Source organism: Podarcis tiliguerta, assembly GCF_965153285.1.
Source record: "Podarcis tiliguerta genome assembly, chromosome: 2".
NCBI lineage: Eukaryota > Metazoa > Chordata > Lepidosauria > Squamata > Lacertidae > Podarcis > Podarcis tiliguerta.
This window is the reverse complement of record NC_139535.1, coordinates 78,571,818-78,576,401: the sequence shown is the minus strand read 5'-3', so window position 1 is coordinate 78,576,401 and position 4,584 is coordinate 78,571,818. Positions and strand designations below refer to the sequence as shown.

Below are 4,584 nucleotides of genomic sequence, written 5' to 3'. Positions count from 1 at the left end.
TCTTAGAGTGCGATAAAATTGGAGACGTCCTCAACTGGATGCACATTGAAGGAGTTTCAAAATTAGCTGCTTGAAATACAACATGGGGGAAAAAACAAAGAAAAAAAATCAAGTGGGTGTGCATGCAGAACATGCATGCCTGGACCACAGGCCAATATATATCAAGCTTGAGAGATGAAGTACAGAAAAGAAAAAGGCCCATATGATGGTTGATTTTCCTTTTTAATCCCTAGCAATAGGGTGTCATATACTCTTCTTATGTATGCACAGGCAGGTTGTTTTTTGTTTTTTTTAAAAAAAGATTGTATTTTCTTCACAACATGACAATATGTGTTTTCATCTCACTGCCTATATTTTCATGCTGTGTGTCCATGTTCATAAATATGGGCTAAATACAATGTACAATGGGCTCCTTGTTATGAGATAGCTTGAAAATCTGTACATACTTGGTAATTAGCCAAGACACACTAAAGTGTCAAATGTGGGTGTTTAGTGTAAATATATGTGAGGTCCAATTCAGAGAGAAAGCAGAGCTGCATTTCTATGATGCATTCTTAGGTGTAGGTCCTACTGAACTTAGTAAAACCTCAGCGCCTAGGACTTGCCGATCGTATGGTCGGCGGTTTGAATCCCCGCAGTGGGGTGAGCTCCCGTCTTTCGGTCCCAGCTCCTGCCCACCTAGCAGTTCGAAAGCACCCTTAAGTGCAAGTAGATAAATAGGTACCGCTTTATAGCGGGAAGGTAAACGGTGTTTCCGTGTGCTGCTCTGGTGCTGGCTCACCAGAGCAGCTTCGTCACGCTGGCCACGTGACCTGGAAGTGTCTCCGGACAGCGCTGGCCCCCGGCCTCTTAAGTGAGATGGGTGCACAACCCTAGAGTCGGACATGACTGGCCCGTACGGGCAGGGGTACCTTTACCTTTACTAACTCTCTGGATGGGGAAATGGAATTTTCAGTGAGAAAGTTTGGGTTCCCACTTTCTTGTGTCTTAAAAGGGAAGTGCCATTTTTTTAAAACAAAACAAAACAAAAAACCTTCATAATTTATGAGGTACTCGTATTTGTTTTTCATGGCTATCTGTGCCCAATCAACTCAATCTGAAACTCACAGTTTTAGATGGTGTACCAGATGAATCTGATTCCCACATTGCAGTCTCTATCAAATGGCAAACAAACTTCCTGAAGGGGCAATCTATATGACTTTCTTGCTCTCTCACACAGATGCATTTCAATATTGTCACACATCAGTATCAAATTCATTTCAGGGGCATCCCGCCATCTCCGCCCATAACAAACTGTTAAGGGATGTCATGCTCACATGATAAGCCACCACAAGAAAAGCAAAGACCAGCATGGCAGAATGGTTTTGCAGTATAGCATACAAGAACGCTACTCTGTGGACCATGTTCCCAAACGTTAGGACTTCCTGCTTGCAGTTTACTACTATTAGCGTTGCCATTTAGGATTTCCAGTACCATGGAGAGCTCCCACCGGTCTTGAAAGTGAGGGCTGTTGAGCAATATCCTTCGACTGCATTACATCTGTTGTACCTTGCTTCTAGAAACATATATCCATTCATAAAATCTGACGCTGAATACCACAGCTGGGTAGTAAGGGGAAGGAGGGGGGAGGAAAAAGGGGTGATATATCTATGGGAAAGCGTGCGTGAGCCCAGAGAAAGGACCAGTATTTAATAGGGTATTACAGTGTCTTATTGGCCACCTGATGTTATTATTCTGCTGGGCAGTGACAGATGCATCCTTGAACAGGCAATGACATTGAAAGCCTGTTTGGCAGGAGAGGGGACTTTTATTCAAAGTGATATTAAAGAATCGCTTTCCTGCATCATTTGGCAAAGGCAAGTAAATTGTTCATTCAGAAACAGGACTGGCATGCGCGTAGGCACACACACTCACACTCACACTCACTCTTATGCACGCACACGCTGAACTGTCCAAACGTGGCGGGATGATAATAATAATAATAATAATAACAACAACCTATCCCCTTTAAAGCTCCGCTTCGCCTTGTCATCCCAAGAAAGATCACTTTAGACAAATATGTCGCCTCCCAATTATCAGTTGCCTCAAGGTGTGCCGAGAAACCAGGCTTAGGCGGCTTCTTTTTCTACGTGCTTCCTTCCTTCAGTTAGCAACACATCCCATCTCTGGCTATATATATAAGATCGCTCTGTCCAGCCTTCCTAATAATATACAGGCGATGGGTATGCACAGGAACGAGAGGGAGAGGCATCTTTTAACGATCCCCACTTCCCCTTCATTCATATGTATGAACCGACTGAATATTTGATCAAAAGATTGAATAACAAGAAAGGCAGATCGGAGAGGGTGGGTGATCTTTTTTATTTTTTATTTTTTTAAAAAAAAACTTTGAAAAAAAATATTTATTTAATAAACCGCACCGGCTTTCAAAATAGACTGCTTGGTCAATTGCATCTTGTCCGGAGCTTGCAAAGCGTCGCTCTCCCACCCCCTCCCTCCGGTCCTAAAAATATCCCCCCTCCCTCCTCCCTCCAACCACCCCCACCCCCAATAATAATAATAATCGCGCTGCAGATTGTAGAAAGGATTTGAGTGTGCAGCCAGAGAGAAAGGGATTAGAGAGCGAGAGAGAGAGAGAGCGAGAGCGAGAGAGCTGGAAGTTAAACTGTGCTGCATATTAAAAAAAAAAAAAATGGGCGGATTGGTCTCTAGCTGAGAGCTTGGTACCACCTTCCTTTCTAAAATAAAATCTGCCTGGCATGAAGTCACAGCCTATTTCACATCCGGTTTACCCCGGGACGTACTACTACTGTCTTGGTAAAGAGCAACGCTTTTTGTTGTAGAGCTGCGATCTGGATCCCCGGGAAAGGGAATTTGGGTGTTGGAAATCGGAGAGCAAAGCGGCGGCGGCGGCGGCGGCAGCAGCAGCAGCAGCAACAGCGGCGGCGGCGGCGGCGGCGGCGGCAGAGTCCATGATGGCTGAGAGCGCCTAAATGAGTGAGCGGAGCAGCCGGTTCTTCGCGGCTCCCAGGCGCCCTCTCCCCTGCCAGCAGCAGCAGCCGCGGCATCTTGGGCGATTCTCCCAGGCGATTCTCCCGGACTTTGCCAGCACCTCGGTGGGGTCTCCAGGTAACGGTGCCTTTCTTCCCTTTTGCCTGAGCATCTGCTGAGCAGCTCCGTTAGCTGCCCCCACCCTCCCCACCCGCCTGCTTTTCCCGGGAAGAGCATTCCGTGGATGGAGGGGACTGGCTGCGCTGGCTGCTCTCCTAGCAGGTACCTGGTGGGCACGATTCGCGGATCTCTCTCTCTCTCTCCCCCTCGTCTCCCCCCACCCCCCCCACCCCACCCCCCCTACCCAGGTTGAAATTCCGCAGCGATCGATGGGCAATTGATAAGCGGGTTTGTGGAGGGGGGGAGAAGGAGAGGCGATGGAGAAGGGGGTGGGGGGAGAGAGAGATCATTGGGAAGCGATCTGCGAGCAAAACAGCAACAAGAATGGCTTGCATTTTGCAGGTGGTGGGGAGGGTGGTGAGGAGGGTGGCTTTCTCCCGGAGAGAGGGAGGGAGGATATAAAGTTGCTATACCGGCAAGGGGGGAAAAAGCCCCCACAATACTCCCCACACACCACAAGTCACCACCACAGGCATTAGAGAAGCAGGCAAGACCGCGGAGCCGAGGTCTTCCGGAAAATGCCTCTCGGTATTATTGGATGTGGGTTTTAACGGATGTGCCTAACATGGAAGACCGGGTGTGGGGGTATCTCCCCCCCCCATGCTTTTGCTCTTTCATTTTGAACTATTAAAAGAGAAAAAAATAATGGTGGTGGGAAGGGGAGGGGGAGAAAGAGGAGAGATATGGGGAGTGAATGGGAGGAAGAGAAGGCATTTTTCTCTTTTGGCACTTGGGGTGTGTGTGTCCCTTTTCCACAGGCTGCATCCACAGGCAATTATTTCTAATGATTTGGTGACTTTCTTTATCGATGCCTTTATTTATTTATTGCGTGGGGGGGGGGGGGTCGGAGGGCGAGGGAAGCGAATTGACACCGGCTGGCATTTGCAAGATTGCTCGGGCTGAGGAAGAGTGCAAAAGTTATTGCTGAAAGGGAGACGATGCTATGGGTGGATTTCATTCGTTTTGTTTCACCTGGAGACTGGAGATGCCACCCTCGTTTTTGCAGGGGGAGCAGCGCGATTCTCTAAGCATCCTCCTGCCGTGAGGGTCTCTCTCTGTCACTGCCTTGCCACGACTGTCCATTTGGAGAGGGCCCCCCCCCCCATCTATTGCACCCTTCCTCGCCGTTTAGCTTTCAGCTTTCCTCACGCGCCAAACACAGCTCTTCTGTTACGCTGCCTCTCCTCTCCATGCCGTCTTGTGTTGATAGGGTCGTGTTGCATGAAATTCGGCTCCTCGGTTCCATTGCTTTCCAATAGTCTAGTCAGTCCAAGTGCAGGAGAGGAGAGGAGAAAAATCTTGGGTAAGAACAATGCAAGTGAAGTGGATTCCAGCACTAGGCACAGACTAAGAGGAAGGCAGCAACAGTATTTGCCTAAGCAGACCAGGCTGCTTCCAGAAATATAATCTATA

The 4,584-nt window shown here is 48.3% G+C and overlaps 1 protein-coding gene across 6 annotated transcripts in view; it reads left to right on the top strand.

Annotated features, from left to right (window-relative positions):
* The first annotated feature begins 2,251 nt into the window (after positions 1 to 2,251).
* The window catches only part of GABRA1 (gamma-aminobutyric acid type A receptor subunit alpha1), a 40,768-nt gene continuing 38,435 nt past the window's right edge, over positions 2,252 to 4,584 (top strand). Inside the window, exons 1-2 of one of the 6 annotated variants that reach the window (XM_083430874.1) lie at positions 2,252 to 2,346; positions 2,844 to 3,129. The gene's annotated coding sequence lies outside the window, so the exon portion shown is untranslated. Of the gene's footprint in view, positions 2,347 to 2,601; positions 3,130 to 3,177; positions 3,274 to 3,585; positions 3,700 to 3,864; positions 3,943 to 4,081; positions 4,475 to 4,584 lie in introns of those variants that run through there. The other 5 variants (XM_083430875.1, XM_083430876.1, XM_083430877.1 and 2 more) reach the window with 5 other exon arrangements.